The sequence below is a fragment of the Petromyzon marinus genome, unplaced genomic scaffold, assembly GCF_048934315.1.
Source record: "Petromyzon marinus isolate PM22_M1 ecotype Great Lakes invasive population unplaced genomic scaffold, UKy_Petmar_22M1.pri1.0 PM_G_Scaffold_32, whole genome shotgun sequence".
Lineage (NCBI taxonomy): Eukaryota > Metazoa > Chordata > Hyperoartia > Petromyzontiformes > Petromyzontidae > Petromyzon > Petromyzon marinus.
Window position 1 is genome coordinate 841,408 of NW_027422895.1, and position 18,890 is coordinate 860,297.

The following is an 18,890-nucleotide window of genomic DNA, read 5'->3' on the forward strand; positions in this document are numbered from 1 at the left end:
CTTCATCGGGTGAAGGGACGAGACTGTCTGGAGGGCGCTCATTCTCCGTGACTTTACCGAATGAACCAAAGAAGATGAATCCTTGCAGTCACGAAAGCTTTAAATCGAAATTTAAAATGTTTGTTCACGCACCGCCCCCCCCGGTCCTTCACTCGAGGCTGAAGGCGACCTAAGGGATCGATTTTCCGGAGCTCAGCCACGTGCAGCTCCGACCTCATCGAAACCGGTGATGTCAACAACGCCGAAAGTTGCGAAGGGCCGAGTTGACACTCGCGACGGGGTTTCACGAACTCGCGACCTTTCCCAATGTATTTCCTTACGTCGAACAAGCAAAAAAAGGGCACGGAATTACTCGCAGATTTTAAGCGCTTTAATTTCGAGCGTACACTTGACGTCGCCCTTACGAGACGGCACTCGATGAACCGATATTACAACAACGAACAGAACAAAATTAACATTTACTTTACAATCGCTACGTATATAATACCACGAAAGTCCACACCCGCCAGTGATGTAATACTGCTCCTGTTCTGTCAAGCGTGTTTATTAAACAGTTTATGGCCAGTTCATTGCTACTGACGTGAACCATGTGTTGCCTATTCCGAATGACCCAGCTTGTTGTTTCACCACTTGACTGGCGTAGCCTTCAAACGTCGACCTACACAGAGTTCGCTCTTCATTGCAAGGCCCGCAGGCCACTAGCGGCCACTGATGGGCCTTTAGCGCGGCCCTCTGACGTGCGCCCCACCCCCGACAATACACAAATGTGAAAACACCCCCCCCATCATCATCATGATGCTGTCAACCCCAGCTGTGGTTTCAAATGTGTGGCCGCCCAACTCAAACTTATCGGCGAAAGTGTCCCCCCCTCCTCTCTGAAAATTGGTGAAAGACACTTTTATTATTCTTGGTTCTTTCGGTAAAGTCACCACCATGTAGAAGGGAAACAATAAAATAATAAAAATATAAAACAATAAAATTCTCACGACGTTTCGACTGCAACACAAAGCAATCATTGTCAGGTGTGAAACCCACAGCAAGAAAATTTGAAAAAAGTGGCGGTTTTTCCTTAACGTCAGCACCACGGAGAGCGATTTGGCGGTTGTTCAGATGGATGAGTCATCAGTCATGTTTCCGCACAACGGAGAGCGATTTGGCAGTTATTCAGACGAGTCCATCCAAACAAACTGCCAAATCGCTCTCCGTGGTGCTAACGTAAAAAACGCCACTTTTTCAAATTTTCTTGCTGTGGTTTTCACACCTGACGATGATTGCTTGTGTTGCGGTCAAAACGCCGTGATAATTTTATTGTTTTATATTTTTATTATTTTATTGTTTCCCTTCTACGTGGTGACTTTACCGAAAGAACCAAGAATATGAATCCCTGCAGTCACGAAAGCTTTAAATCAAAACAAAAACACTTACTTAAAACTGAACACCCAAAATATTTTAACCACGGTGGCTAAAAGTCTCCACCCTGGCCACCATTTCACCAAGAACATTGAACGCAAAACATAGCGTTAAAACAACGTTAAAACAACGTTAAAACAACGTCAAAACAACGTTAAAACAACGTTAAAACAACGTTAAAACAACGTCGCTCAAAAAAACACTTATTATTTATTAATCCTCAGGTTCAAAAGCGTAGACATCTGGATCCTCAAACCAGTCAAAGATGTTGCCCCACTCTATTGCAGGACGCTTGCTGGGAGGTAACGCAGAGATCATCCTCCCTCGTTTGACCTTTCTTGTCGACGCAGCTTTTCTTGAGATCTCGCTCGCCTGCCACAAATGAACACATCGAAGACGCCACAACAATACCGGCATCGTCAACAGTCACAAAGATGCGGGATGCAAACGCAGAGGCGCTCACAAAGAAGTACGGCGAGATGCTCCCTTGGGATTACACTGAGAGATGGTGAAAGGAACAACGTTTTCGTCGTCCATCCGCCCGCACCTTCGATTAGCACGGTTGGCTACGCACATACACAAGCACGCACGCACGTACACACACACGCACAGACAACACGAGGGACAGATAATGTACACAGGGTTCGTGGCTACGCACGGTGGTGCGAAAGTAGTTCAACACGTACACACGCACGCACGTACAACACGAGGGACAGATAATGCACACAGGGTTCGTGGCTACGCACGGTGGTGCCAAAGAAGTTCAACACGTACACACACACGCACGTACGTACGTATGTACAGACAACACGAGGGTCAGATAATGTACACAGGGTTCGTGGCTACGCACGGTGGTGCCAAAGAAGTTCAACACACGTACTGCACGGACAACACGAGGGTCAGATAATACACACGGGTGTTTCGTGACGTCGTTCAAACTGTCGAGAGAAGCCACCTTGGGCAGGAGAGGGACGATGGGGACGATGGTCAAGGAAAAAACGGACCGGAGTGGCATCCAACGGAAGATACTCGACCGAGGCGGCGCCAACCGAGGAGATGGAGCGATGAATTGAGCCCCGCGTGCACAGGCGCTAAGTCTGGATCATTATAGATCTGCAGGATCGCGAGAGATGTGGCGATTGCGCGGGGAGGCCTCCGTCCGGAAAGTGGAATGATTACGGCTGATGGGAGTCTCCATGCCACAAAAACAAGAATGTAGAAGCGTGAAAACGAGGGCACCAAACATGTGACATGAACACAATATTATTGTAAACATTAAACAGCATTTACATAAAAGGTGGGGGGGGGGGGAGCACTCAAAAGCTCCACACTGATAGATTCAAGAATCCATGGCTATGCTGCCATCTCCTGACCACCTCGTAGGCCAAGCCTGGTAGTCCCCGGCAGTCTCCCATGCAAGTATTGCACCGGCTAAACCCTGCTTAGTGTCTGTGATCTGACAAGGGTGGGCCCATTTAAATATCGGTCAAAATTGTTGGCTTGAATGGGTGGGTGACCAATCGGGTGACTGGCATTGACGCTGCTATACGCGGACTGGGAATGAGAGCGACCGCCTAGAAGCAATGCAATGAGATAAGTGGACAATAGAAGTGACGGCGCAGAGCTGCAATTGCTGACTCATGCCACACTGCAGGCAGAAGGAGTTCTACAGAGGGTGACCGCTGTCCACGACGTCTTGGAAGGAGTTCTACAGAGGGTGAGCGGCGCTGTCCATGACGTCTTGGAAGGAGTTCTACAGAGAGTGACCACTGTCCACGACGTCGTGGAAGGAGTTCTACAGAGGGTGAGCGCTGTCCACGACGTCTTGGAAGGAGTTCTACAGAGGGTGACCGCTGTCAACAACGTCTTGGAAGGAGTTCTACAGAGGGTGACCGCTGTCAACAACGTCTTGGAAGGAGTTCTACAGAGGGTGACCACTGTCCACGACGTCTTGGAAGGAGTTCTACAGAGGGTGAGCGGCGCTGTCCACGACGTCTTGGAAGATGGTGGGAGTAACCGCAACTTGACCCCACCACACACAACCAGCCGATCGATTAAATGGCACACCCATTTATCCAGAATGAGAAGATGTATTTATATTGGAGGAATCCGATGAGCTATGAAGCTGTTTTTCACAGATGTCCGGTACTATTAACTATTTTTTTTATTTTCCCAGGTAAGGCCCACTGAGCTGTATAGCTCTCGTTCAGAAGTGACCTGGCCACAAATAGCTCAACCAAGTGGCTTATCACGTGGAAATGTATAGCAGCCAAATACTCTAAAAAGCCACGTTTTTAAATGTGTAGGGAACAATCGGAGGACCTGGAGAAAAATCCACGCGACCACGTGGAGAACACGCAAGCTCCAAATATACAGCAGGCGTCAGAGTCGGCATGGAATCCACGACCTCCTGTATGCCAGGTGAGGCCGTTAACATTTCTCCACCGGTAAGAAGGCCATGTCAGACGTCACAACAGCAAACAATACAAGAACACCACAATAGGAGTGCAAAGTATAGGAAAGGTTAAAAAAATGAATAAAAAAATATAAACAAAAAAAACTAAACCATTTTGATCTTACTCTTTGTTTTTTTCAGTAAAGTCACGTAGGTAAAAAAATCAATAAAATAAAAATAAATGAAAACCAATTTTTTTTTATCTCAGCAGGTAAGGCCCATTGAACGATGAGCTTCTTTTAGAGCGGCGAACTGGCCACAGACGGCAGCTCTACGAAGCGGCTTGCTGCGTGAAACGTTGCTGGAGAGCAACAATGATCTTTTGGAGCGAGAGACAAAAGTGCGTTACGTCGTGGGCATTGTTGAAACCGCAGCGCCCAGGGAGATCAAGCCGGATTGCAAGCGAAGCGCACTCATTCTAGATTGGAAGTTGTCGTGACTGCAAAGGATCCACACACTCTGGCTCTTTCGGTAAAGTCACGTAGGTAAAGAAAATAAAAATAAAGGTTAAATATAAATTAAACCACGACGTTTCGATTGCGACACAAAGCAGTCATCATCAGGCAAAGGGGTCAGCCTCTAAAGGCAAAGTGTTTGTGAAGGTTTGGGGATGGGGGGCATAGCCCAAGTGTAGCACACCAGAAGCACGGGCGGTGCACGAGTGCCAATGTAGCAACAATGTAGCAACGATGTAGCAACAATGCCAATGTAGCAACAATGCCAATGTAGCAACAATGTAGCAACAATGCCAATGTAGCTAACAATGTAGCAACAATGCCAATGTAGCAACAATGCCAATGCAGCAAAAATGCCAATGTAGCAACAATGCCAATGTAACAACAATGCTAATGCAGCAACAATGCCAATGTAACAACAATGCCAATGCAGCAACAATGCCAATGTAGCAACAATGCCAATGTAGCCAACAATGTAGCAACAATGCCAATGTAGCAACAATGCCAATGTAGCAACAATGCCAATGTAACAACAATGCCAATGTAACAACAATGCCAATGCAGTAACAATGCCAATGTAACAACAATGCCAATGCAGCAACAATGCCAATGTAGCAACAATGCCAATGCAGCAACAATGCCAATGTAGCAACAATGCCAATGTAACAACAATGCCAATGCAGCAACAACGCCAATGTAACAACAATGCCAATGTAGCAACAATGCCAATGTAGCCAACAATGTAGCAACAATGCCAATGTAGCAACAATGCCAATGCAGCAACAATGCCAATGTAGCAACAATGCCAATGTATCAACAATGCCAATGCAGCAACAATGCCAATGTAACAACAATGCCAATGCAGCAACAATGCCAATGTAACAACAATGCCAATGTAGCAACAATGCCAATGTAGCCAACAATGTAGCAACAATGCCAATGTAGCAACAATGCCAATGTAGCAACAATGCCAATGTAACAACAATGCTAATGCAGCAACAATGCCAATGTAACAACAATGCCAATGCAGCAACAATGCCAATGTAGCAACAATGCCAATGTAGCCAACAATGTAGCAACAATGCCAATGTAGCAACAATGCCAATGTAGCAACAATGGCAATGTAACAACAATGCCAATGTAACAACAATGCCAATGCAGTAACAATGCCAATGTAACAACAATGCCAATGCAGCAACAATGCCAATGTAGCAACAATGCCAATGCAGCAACAATGCCAATGTAGCAACAATGCCAATGTAACAACAATGCCAATGCAGCAACAACGCCAATGTAACAACAATGCCAATGTAGCAACAATGCCAATGTAGCCAACAATGTAGCAACAATACCAATGTAGCAACAATGCCAATGCAGCAACAATGCCAATGTAGCAACAATGCCAATGTATCAACAATGCCAATGCAGCAACAATGCCAATGTAACAACAATGTCAATGCAGCAACAATGCCAATGTAACAACAATGCCAATGTAGCAACAATGTAGCCAACAATGTAGCAACAATGCCAATGTAGCAACAATGCCAATGTAACAACAATGCCAATGCAGCAACAATGCCAATGTAACAACAATGCCAATGCAGCAACAACGCCAATGTAACAACAATGCCAATGTAGCAACAATGCCAATGTAGCCAACAATGTAGCAACAATACCAATGTAGCAACAATGCCAATGCAGCAACAATGCCAATGTAGCAACAATGCCAATGTATCAACAATGCCAATGCAGCAACAATGCCAATGTAACAACAATGCCAATGCAGCAACAATGCCAATGTAGCAACAATGCCAATGCAGCAACAATGCCAATGTAGCAACAATGCCAATGTAACAACAATGCCAATGCAGCAACAACGCCAATGTAACAACAATGCCAATGTAGCAACAATGCCAATGTAGCCAACAATGTAGCAACAATGCCAATGTAGCAACAATGCCAATGCAGCAACAATGCCAATGTAGCAACAATGCCAATGTATCAACAATGCCAATGCAGCAACAATGCCAATGTAACAACAATGCCAATGCAGCAACAATGCCAATGTAACAACAATGCCAATGTAGCAACAATGCCAATGTAGCCAACAATGTAGCAACAATGCCAATGTAGCAACAATGCCAATGTAGCAACAATGCCAATGTAACAACAATGCTAATGCAGCAACAATGCCAATGTAACAACAATGCCAATGCAGCAACAATGCCAATGTAGCAACAATGCCAATGTAGCCAACAATGTAGCAACAATGCCAATGTAGCAACAATGCCAATGTAGCAACAATGGCAATGTAACAACAATGCCAATGTAACAACAATGCCAATGCAGTAACAATGCCAATGTAACAACAATGCCAATGCAGCAACAATGCCAATGTAGCAACAATGCCAATGCAGCAACAATGCCAATGTAGCAACAATGCCAATGTAACAACAATGCCAATGCAGCAACAACGCCAATGTAACAACAATGCCAATGTAGCAACAATGCCAATGTAGCCAACAATGTAGCAACAATACCAATGTAGCAACAATGCCAATGCAGCAACAATGCCAATGTAGCAACAATGCCAATGTATCAACAATGCCAATGCAGCAACAATGCCAATGTAACAACAATGTCAATGCAGCAACAATGCCAATGTAACAACAATGCCAATGTAGCAACAATGTAGCCAACAATGTAGCAACAATGCCAATGTAGCAACAATGCCAATGTAACAACAATGCCAATGCAGCAACAATGCCAATGTAACAACAATGCCAATGCAGCAACAACGCCAATGTAACAACAATGCCAATGTAGCAACAATGCCAATGTAGCCAACAATGTAGCAACAATACCAATGTAGCAACAATGCCAATGCAGCAACAATGCCAATGTAGCAACAATGCCAATGTATCAACAATGCCAATGCAGCAACAATGCCAATGTAACAACAATGCCAATGCAGCAACAATGCCAATGTAACAACAATGCCAATGTAGCAACAATGTAGCCAACAATGTAGCAACAATGCCAATGTAGCAACAATGCCAATGTAGCAACAATGCCAATGTAACAACAATGCCAATGCAGCAACAATGCCAATGTAACAACAATGCCAATGCAGCAACAATGCCAATGTAACAACAATGCCAATGCAGCAACAATGCCAATGTAACAACAATGCCAATGTATCAAACAATGCCAATGCAGCAACAATGCCAATGTAACAACAATGCCAATGTATCAAACAATGCCAATGTAACAACAATGTAGCAACAATGCCAATGTAGCAACAATGCCAATGTAGCAACAATGCCAATGTAGCAGCAATGCCAATGTAGCAACAATGCCAATGCAGCAACAATGCCAATGTAGCAACAATGCCAATGTAACAACAATGCCAATGCAACAACAATGCCAATGTAACAACAATGCCAATGTATCAAACAATGTGAATGCAGCAACAATGCCAATGTAACAACAATGCCAATGTAGCAACAATGCCAATGTAGCAACAAAACCAATGTAGCAACAATGCCAATGTAGCAACAATGTCAATGTAGCAACAATGCCAATGTAGCAACAATGCCAGTGCAGCAACAATGCCAATGTAGCAACAATGTAGCAACAATGTAGCAACAATGTAGCAACAATGCCAATGTAGCAACAATACCAATGTAGCAACAATGTAGCAACAATGCCAATGTAGCAACAATGCCAATGTAGCAACAATGTAGCAACAATGCCAATGTAGCAACAAAACCAATGTAGCAACAATGCCAATGTAGCAACAATGCCAATGTAGCAACAATGCAACAACAATGCCAATGTAGCAACAATGCCAATGTAGCAGCAATGCCAATGTAGCAACAATGTATCAAACAATGCCAATGTAGCAACAATGCCAATGCAGCAACAAAACCAAACGCTGGGGATGCGGGGGGGGGGGGGGGAAATTAACTAGGAAATTAAATAGTCTAGAACCCGGCAGATATGATGGAACAACCAAAAACATCTTCTTGGTTCTTTCGGTAAAGTCACGTAGAAGGGAAATAATAAAATAATACAAATAAAACAATAATTTTCGTATTGTTTTATTTTTACCGAAAGAACCAAGATTATGAATCCAATACTATACAGGCATATCCTTGGCAACTTCATAGCAACACCTGGTATCGTTAGCAGACCCCACAAGGTATATTCAACATCTGCCACAAACAATTTTGCAAGAATTTAAAGTGTAGTGCTAAAGCCTCACTCGGATTGTGCCCGTGTCATCGTCATCGGAGTCACCTGACCCCTCGGCATCAAAAAGGTTCTGAGGAAAATGTAAACAGTGATTAGCACAAATAAACTTGGGCATCTTCAGAGGTCAAATCAATTTCTAGGTTCACCTCCTCCAACCACATATTGCACACCGCGTGCACTGCAGCCATGACCAATTTCATTCCACAAATGCCTCAATGACGTAGCTGCTGCACTTGGCACAGCCACGTTTCAAAGCTGCCTGAGTCGTTTCAAGGCCCCGGTTATGGTTATTCAGTTGAGGAAATTGTTTCCATTGAAAATCAAGTCACTTGAAGTAATCAATCCTATTCATTAAAACAGCTCATTCAGGGGGGGGGGGCGACGTTTCGGCCACAACACAAGCAGCCATCCTCAGGTGAAGGAACAGAACTGTCTGGACGACAGCGCTCCAGTGAACACCGCTAAGCTTGGCAGCGTCTTTTAAGCTGGGTGGGAGGAGCAGAGCCCCTTGACAAAGGAGTTTACATATCAACAGAGGAATTTATCATTGAAGTAGCTAAGTTAATGTGAAAGATTAGCAGGATGTTAATGTGAGGAATGAGCATGTAACTGGGAGATTAGCATGATGTTAGTGTGAGGAATTAGCATGTAACTGGGAGATTAGCAGGATGTTAGTGTGAGGAATTAGCATGTAACTGGGAGATTAGCAGGATGTTAATGTGATGAATTAGCATGTAACTGGGAGATTAGCATGATGTTAATGTGAGAAATTAGCATGTAACTGGGAGATTAGCAGGATGTTAATGTGAGGAACTAGCATGTAACTGGGAGATTAGCAGGATGTTAGTGTGAGGAATTAGCATGTAACTGGGAGATTAGCAGGATGTTAATGTGATGAATTAGCATGTAACTGGGAGATTAGCATGATGTTAATGTGAGAAATTAGCATGTAACTGGGAGATTAGCAGGATGTTAATGTGAGGAACTAGCATGTAACTGGGAGATTAGCAGGATGTTAGTGTGAGGGATTAGCATGTAACTGGGAGATTAGCATGATGTTAGTGTGAGAAATTAGCATGTAACTGGGAGATTAGCATGATGTTAGTGTGAGGGATTAGCATGTAACTGGGAGATTAGCATGATGTTAATGTGAGGAATTAACATGTAACTGGGAGATTAGCATGATGTTAATGTCAGGGATTAGCATGTAACTGGGAGATTAGCAGGATGTTAATGTGAGGAATTAGCATGTAACTGGGAGATTAGCATGATGTTAGTGTGAGGGATTAGCATGTAACTGGGAGATTAGCATGATGTTTATGTGAGGAATTAGCATGTAACTGGGAGATTAGCATAATGTTAATGTGAGGGATTAGCATGTAACTGGGAGATTAGCAGGATGTTAATGTGAGGAATTAGCATGTAACTGGGAGATTAGCATGATGGTAATGTGAGGAATTAGCATGTAACTGGGAGATTAGCATGATGTTAATGTGAGGGATTAGCATGTAACTAGGAGATTAGCAGGATGTTAATGTGAGGAATTAGCATGTAACTGGGAGATTAGCATGATGTTAGTGTGAGGGATTAGCATGTAACTGGGAGATTAGTGTAGTGCCGTGAATTCACTCGGACGACAACCGTCTCTTTTTCCGCCGTCACTTTTATTCCATCGTTCCGTACACACAGTAATTCTCTCCGTGCTCCGCCAACTCGGACACTCCGATTTACTTCAGCATTGTCCGTGCATCACCTTCCACACACAGTGTTTCTTCGCCTATCTCTTCACACACAGTATCTTCCCTTCCACACACAGTGGTTCGTCTTCTATCTCCTCACACACAGTATCGCCACTATTTCTTCACACGCAGTGACTTCCATCTATTCACACACAGTGACTCTATCTATCTCCGCTAACGCTGACTCTCCCCATCGCTATTTACTGTCTTTGGGGTCCGGCTCTCTATCTATTCTTCCATAACATTTCCAGCTGTCTTCTTCGTATCTCTTCACCTCTCGCCAACAACTGCCCAGCAACAACTCTCCAGCAACAACTCCCCAGCAGCAACTCTCCAACAGCAACTCTCCAACAGCAACTCTCCAACAGAAACTCTCCAACAGCAACTCCTTTCCGTTCAAACCACCTCGCGTTTTATCCCCTCTCGCATTAGCCTTAATGAATTGCCACGTGGCTCGCTGGCCGTTTCCCGCCAGCCCGCACCTGTCCCCTTCATCAGACATTCAGACACCACCACTTAACGCTAACAGCCTCTCGACCAATCACAGCCCTCGTGCCACGACTCCCTTAATTACTTGGGTTTGTTTACGCCACTCGCGACTCGACCACCTGTTCGACCTCGTGTGACCCGTTCTCCTTGTCTGTCTGTATGTACTGTATATGGCCAATTCCTATGCACATTATCTACCCCACTACATTAGCATGATGTTAATGTGAGGAATTAGCATGTAACTGGGAGATTAGCACGATGTTAATGTGAGGGATTAGCATGTAACTGGGAGATTAGCATGATGTTAGTGTGAGGGATTAGCATGTAACTGGGAGATTAGCATGATGTTAACGTGAGGAATTAGCATGTGACTGGTCCATAAACAGTTCAGGTTTAACCTGGTCGAGTGCAGGCACCATTGGTGCCGCGTCAGCGAAACCTCGACATCTACGTGAGGAAGACGTCGGAGACCCTCACCTTGCCTGCTGCCCTGGCCTTGTCACTTCGCTTGGATGGCATCGCGCCAGACGCACTTTCTAGGAGTTGTTCATCCACCTAACGTACATTCATAAATATCGATGAAGATAAATCGTGCACATGCATAGATCCTGCAATTAAACAAAAATTCTTCTTTGGTTCTTTCGGTAAAGTCACGTAGAATGAGAATAAAATAATAAATTGATAAAATAAAATAACACAATAATATTCTCACGACGTTTCGGCCACAACACAAGCGGCCTTCATCAGGTGAAGGGAGCGAGACTGTCTGGTAGGACAGCGCTGGAGTGAGAGAGCCACGTTCAGATCACGGCTTTTAAGCTGTGTGAGAGGAACAAAGAGCCTTGACGAAGGAATTAGCATAAAATTTAGCATTGAAAAGGCTGAATGATTAGCTTGTGACTGGTCACAGAAATAGCTATGTTAAAAGTTAAAGCATACACATCCGCAGAGGCACCCATTGTTAAAAGGAATTAGCATAGAATTTAGCATTGAAATAGCTAAATTAAGGCATTCGCTTGTAACCGCTACAGAAATAGTTACGTTGAAGTCAGAGCATACACATTCACCGAGGCACTTAGTACAAATCAAAACAGGAGAATTTAGCATTGAAATAACTAGGCGAATTTAGCATTGAAATAACTGGGTGATTTGCTGGTGACTGGTCACAGAAATGACTACACATCTGAGCTATTCACAGTACTATATAGTGAACCAATAAAAACTAAAATATAAATTACCTTCATGTTATCAATAAACTCTATATTCTCCAATCAGCTAAGCTACCAACCATAAGTCGTTATATATCACAATGCTATATGGCGAAAAAATGGGTGGATTCTTACCCTCAAATTTCCGTACCACGGATAGCTACGGGCCCCGTTCAGACGGACGAGTTCGTCCATGGTCGGAACAGAGGAGGGGGAGAGAGACAGCTGCGAAGCCCTAGTATACTCCATGTTGTAAACCATACCATTAACCGTGGTGTGAGAGGTATTAAGAGGCAATGCTGGCGAAAGAGCTGCGGTCTGAAGGTCATCGTAAAATTACAATTAATTAAGAACAGAAATGATTTAACACATCTTTCCAGTGGTTACTAAGCCTGAATCCATCTTCTCGGTTGAAATTGTCTCTGTGCTTGTATATGTGAATGGCCTCATGAACGAATCTCTCATGGTAGCCAGTTGGTTTGCAAAGAACCTCCGTCTTGGAGAAGTCAATGTCATGTGAGCCCACTGAATTGTAACAGTGATCTGCCACGGCCGAGGAGTTCGTCTTACCGTGTTTCAAGTCTGCTTTATGTTCGCGGATGCGGTCCGAGATATGTCTTTTGGTTTCTCCAATGTAGCTACTACCACAGAGGCACTTTAGTTTGTAAACGCCCGGGTACTGTATGTCTGGAAGAGCATCTTTTACAGATGGAACTAAATCACGGATTTTGTGTACTGTGTTGAATCGGACCTGGATCTTGTGTTTATTCAGGATTTTGGAGATCTTTTTAGTGACCCCTGCAATGTAGGGTAAGGTGATGGTTTTGAGTGGCTCCACAAGAGGATCCTTCTTCATGACTGGAGTGATGGCTTTGCGGATTGTGTAGTCGGAGTAGCCATTAGCCCTGAGAGCCTGGTGTACGTGCTTGAGTTCACTGGTAATGTGTTCCTGGTCGGAAATGCATTGGGCTCTATGGTATAGAGTCTTGATGAGGCAGTTCTTCTGGGATGGATGGTGGTGGGAATCCGGTTTCAAGTAAGCATCTGTATGGGTAGCTTTCCTGTAGACAGAGTGACTCATTGAACCATCATGTCTCCTTTTAATTAAGACATCCAGAAAGGGTAGTTTGCCATCTTTTTCGACCTCCATGGTAAATCTGATGGCTGGGTGTATGGAATTGATGTGGTCGCGGAATTGGTCTAGAGCAGGCTGGCCATGTGGCCAGATGACAAAGGTGTCATCAACGTACCTCTTCCATAAGGTCGGGCGTAGAGTGGCAGTCTGGATGGCGTCAGTTTCAAATTTTTCCATGAATACGTTGGCTACAACCGGAGATAGGGGGGAGCCCATTGGGGTGCCCTCAGTTTGTTTGTAGAAAGTTCCATTCCAGGTGAAGTATGTGTTGGTTAAGCAATGTCTCACCAGGGGGGGTACATCAGTATGCAGTCCTTGATGAACCAGGTCTTCAATGATAGCGATGGTGTCAGGTACCGGGACTTTGGTGAACAAGGACACCACATCAAAACTGACAAGCAGGTCGTTTGGGGACAGGGAAATGTCTTTGATTGTCGATACCAGGTGAGTAGAATTTAGTACCGCAGAGGTGGTTTTTCCAGTGAAAGGTCGCAGTATATCAGCCAGAAAACGTGCCAGTTTGTAGGTGGGGGAGCTGATAGTAGAGACGATGGGACGAAGGGGTGTATCTTCTTTGTGTATCTTTGGAAGGCCATATAATCTTGGTGGTCTGGCAGCAGAGGGTTTCAACAAGAACTGTTTGTTCTCATCAATTAATGCTGTTGAATCAGAGATAATTTTGTTCGTTTTGGTGACCAGGCTGTTGGTGGGATCTCTTTTTATTTTTGTATAGCTGCCATCGTTGAGTAGTTCTTGAATTTTGTTGTTATATTCTGTTTTGTCCATGATGACAGTGGCATTGCCTTTGTCGGCTGAGAGAACGACAATATCATCCCTCTTTTTTAATTGAGATAATTCAAAACGTTCGTCTTTGCTGATGTTGCTAGGTGGCAACTTAGCGTTTTTGAGGGTTGCAGCGATTTCAGATCTTGCTACGTCTGCAGAGATGTGACTCAAGCTCTTGAGTGCAACGTCGACATGGGCAATGATATCATTAACCGGTAAGTGTCTCGGTGTGACAGCAAAGTTTAGACCTTTAGCTAAAACGGATTTCAGACCATCAGAAATGGAACTGTTACTGCGATTAATTACGACTTTGTTGATGTCTATCTTTTCGGTGTGTGGATCCGATTTTTTGCTGGAGAGGTGATTGAATTTGGAAATCAAATTGTCCCTACATTTGTTCGACATAGTGGCAGCCGAAGAGGTAGTCATATTGTCTACATGTTCCCAATCCGATGTAGACATTGTTGCTGTCAATTTTAAGTGTGATTTGTAGAGTGTCTTGTCTAACTGATCGAGTTCGGTGCGTGTAAGTCTGATTTTTTCCGAGATAAGAGCGAAGCTAGTTCTAGCTAGAATTCGTTTTGCATTGAGAGAAGTTGCAACAGCAGAGGTTAGTGTAAATGCGGTTGGTTTTACCTTAGAGTCGCGGCATCTCTTCAGAAAGGTGAGAGACTCGATTAGTTGAGCCTTCTTATCCCAAAGTCTGTTGAATGATCTGAAGGATGTGTGGAATCCCTCCCCGTAGAGGCGGTTAAATTTCGATTTAAAGCTTTCGTGACTGCAATGATTCATCTTCTTTGGTTCTTTCGGTAAAGTCACGTAGAATGAGAATAAAATAATAAATTGATAAAATAAAATAACACAATAATATTCTCACGACGTTTCGGCCACAACACAAGCGGCCTTCATCAGGTGAAGGGAGCGAGACTGTCTGGTAGGACAGCGCTGGTAAAGTCACCACGTAGAAGGGAAACAATAAAATAATAAAAATTAAATTACATTTTATTATGTTTTATTTGTAATACTTACGTAGAAGTGAAATAATAAAAATAAAATAATATTTTATTATGTTTAAATTGTGTTACTTACGTAGAAGGGAAATAATAAAAATAAAACAAAATAAAAGAATCTTTTATTATGTTTTATTTGTATTTCTTACATAGAAGGGAAATAATAAAATAATAATATTTTATTATATTTTATTTGTATTACTTATGTAGAGGGGAAATAATAAAATAATAAATAAAATACTCTTTTCTTATGTTTTATAAATTAATAAAAATAAAACAAAATAAAATATTATTTTATTTTTTATTTTTTACTTAGAAGGGAAATAATAAAATTAAAACGAAATAAAAAAATATTTTTATTTTATAAAAAAAATAAAATAATAAAACTAAATAAAATAATATTTTATTACGTTTTATAAAGTAATAAAATAACATTTTATTAAGTTGTATTTTTATTATTGTATTATTTCCCTTCAAGGTGACTGAAAGAACCCAGAAGTAGTAGTGGTCTAACAATATTCTATTGTTCACACATCCCACCTGACGCAGCAGGTCCATGACAAACACCCTCAGGACGTAGCTGCAAGCCGTAACTGGCCCCGGCGTGCGTGTTGGACAATAGAAATAGGTTTTACCCTTTTAACTGGCACAAAAAACTGACACCTTTATTCAAGGCATCATGTCTGCAATAACCACAACACAGGCAGTCAAAATGCAAACAAAAAGACAACTCTGATAATATTTGCACTGTCCTTGAATTTGATTGGTCTACACCCGAGACGGCTTTTTCTTAGAGCCTAGTCTCCACTGGTGTTGGACCAGAAGACGCCAAAAGCTGTACAACACCAGTGGAGACTAGGCTCTAAAGAAAGCCGTCTCGGGTGTGGACCAATCAAATTCAAGGACAGTGCCAATATTATTATCAGAGTTGTCTTTTTGTTTGCATTTTGACTGCTTGTGTTGTGGTTATTGCAGACATGATGCCTTGAATAAAGGTGTCAGTTTTTTGTGCCAGTTAAAAGGGTAAAACCTATTACTATATCTTGTTACTGGCAAAGGAGGTCTCATAGTGTTGGACAATCTTCCTTTCTCCTCGTTGTGCAAGCGTGCCGATGTCTCTGTCGCCAACGGCGGGACGGGGGGTGGGACAATGAGCAAGAGGCGGCGAGTTCCCACCGTCTCAACAAGAAGAGAATGTCACCCGTCGGGGAGGGGGTTTGACGCCGCCACCTCAGAGTAACAACCGTAGCTGCTCGATCTTCTTTGGTTCTTTCGGTAAAGTCACCACCACGTAGAATGAGAATAAAATAATAAATTTATCAAATAAAATAACACAATAAAAACTCTCACGACGTTTCGGCCACAACACAAGCGGCCTTCATCAGGTGAAGGGACGAGACTGTCTGGAGGACAGCGCTGGAGCGAACACAGCCAAGCTCAGATCGCGACCTTTAAGCTGTGTGAGAAGAAACAGAGCGCCTTGACAATGGAATTAGCATAGAATTTAGCATTGAAATAGCTGAGTGATTAGCTTGTGACTGGTCACAGAAATGTCTATGTTAAAGTCAGAGCATACACATCCACAGAGGCACCCCTTGACAAAGGAATTGGCATAGAATTTAGCATTGAAATAGCTGAGTGATTAGCTTGTGACTGGTCACAGAAATGTCTATGTTAAAGTCAGAGCATACACATCCACAGAGGCACCCCTTGACAAAGGAATTGGCATAGAATTTAGCATTGAAATAGCTGAGTGATTAGCTTGTGACTGGTCACAGAAATGTCTATGTTAAAGTCAGAGCATACACATCCACAGAGGCACCCCTTGACAAAGGAATTGGCATAGAATTTAGCATTGAAATAGCTGAGTGATTAGCTTGTGACTGGTCACAGAAATAGCTATGTTAAAGTCAGAGCATACACATTCACAGAGGCACCTAGTACAAATCAAACAGGAGAATTTAGCATTGAAATAGCTGAGTGATTAGCTTGTGACTGGTCACAGAAATGGCTATGTTAAAGTTAAAGCATACACATCCAATGCTAATTCCTTTGTGAAGGCGCTCTGTTTCTTCTCACACAGCTTAAAGGTCGCGGTCTGAGCTTGGCTGTGTTCGCTCCAGCGCTGTCCTCCAGACAGTCTCGTCCCTTCACCTGATGAAGGCCGCTTGTGTTGTGGCCGAAACGTCGTGAGAATTTTATTGTGTCATTTTATTTTATCAATTTATTATTTTATTCTCATTCTACGTGGTGGTGACTTTACCGAAAGAACCAAAGAAGATGAATCCTTGCAGTCACGAAAGCTTTAAATCGAAATTTAACTGTAGCTCGAGTTTCATCATCTCGCTCGCTACAAAATCAAACATGCGCTCTTTCTCATCTCTGAATGCGTCGTTTCTTGAATTGCATCATTGCTGCTGTTGCTGCTGCTTGAAATAGAATGGGCTAATGGAGGTTAAGGGGAGGCAGAGTGTGGAACGAGTCGTAATGGGGTTCATGGGAAAAGTGGCACGCTTGGGTCTCCTGTTAACGTCTTTTTCTGAAATAAAGTGGTTGAAATATTTAAAAAATGACCTTTGAAAAATTGACTACACGGGTAAGAAATACACTGCTAGGTGTTTGAGTAGAGTGCAACAATGGTTATTGCTACACTGCCACCCACAAGGTCAGCCCAACAGCCTATAGCACGTCCATGTGTGGTGGACGTCTGCCCAAGATCCAGGCCGAGGCCTGCTTCACTTGCGAGATCGGGCACATTCCGGGGTGATCTAAATACCCAACTCTATGCGGTACACCGTCACACCGAAACCCTATCAGACCGTACCCACACCATGAAGCACACCGCCCCACACCATTACACAACACCGCACCAACATCGCACGACACCACAATGCCGTGCCACCGCAACGGGGCGTTTCACGACAATTTGTGAGCTCCGCCAACACTCGTTTGAGATTATTACAACGATAAGCCTTGTTAAAATTAAACATTGCGTTTTACCAACCTGTCCACGTGACGCGACCGGAACCGCTGACTTACCTGCGACCGAGGGACACGTCTTCACGTTAACGTGCGCTTACTTACAACGTTACCAACGGGCAATCTCCACGCAGTCATCGACCCCGGGAAGCCCGCAGGTTGACAAAGTGCCGTCGAAGCAACTCCATGGACGCCTGCCGCTCCCTCTGCAGCTCGTCGCGCGTCCACCAGAGTCCGGCCTGCAGTTCGGCCAGCGCGCATTTGTAGCGCAGCTCCATCTTCCCGTGCAGGGCGGCCTCCTTCAGCAAAGACTCCTGAGACTTCACTTCCTGTTCCAGCGCCCTCAGTTGCTGCCGCTGCCGCAGCCACGCCGAGTGAAGGTCCCTGCGGCACCGTGACGCCTGGCGCTGGGTTGCACTCACAACCTTCACAAGCAAACACAACCTGCATTACACTCACAACCTTGACAAGCAAACACAACCTGCGTTACACTCACAACCTTCACAAGCAAACACAACCTGCGTTACACTCACAACCTTCACAAGCAAACACAACCTGCGTTACACTCACAACATTCACAAGCAAACACAACCCGCGTTACACTCATAACCTTCACAAGCAAACACAACCTGCGTTACACTCACAACCTTCACAAGCAAACACAACCTGCGTTACACTCACAACCTTCACAAGCAAACACAACCTGCGTTACACTCACAACCTTCACAAGCAAACACAACCTGCGTTACACTCACAACCTTCACAAGCAAACACAACCTGCGTTACACTCACAACCTTCACAAGCAAACAAAACCTGCACTACACTCACAACCTTCACAAGCAAACACAACCTGCGTTACACTCACAACCTTCACAAGCAAACACAACCTGCGTTACACTCACAACATTCACAAGCAAACACAACCCGCGTTACACTCATAACCTTCACAAGCAAACACAACCTGCA

General features: G+C 43.8%; 1 long non-coding RNA gene across 2 annotated transcripts; it reads right to left on the bottom strand.

Moving 5' to 3' along the window:
* Positions 1–355: 355 nt before the first annotated feature.
* On the bottom strand, positions 356–18,312 carry LOC142915536 (uncharacterized). Of its 2 annotated transcripts, XR_012935984.1 has the most exons (4): positions 18,029–18,312; positions 11,283–11,360; positions 8,588–8,647; positions 356–1,782 (listed from the first exon to the last, which is right to left on the bottom strand). It is a non-coding gene; the product is annotated as an uncharacterized LOC142915536 (long non-coding RNA). The 2 variants fall into 2 exon arrangements; XR_012935983.1 differs by lacking the exon at positions 18,029–18,312 and having other exon boundaries at positions 11,283–12,524.
* Positions 18,313–18,890: the final 578 nt, after the last annotated feature.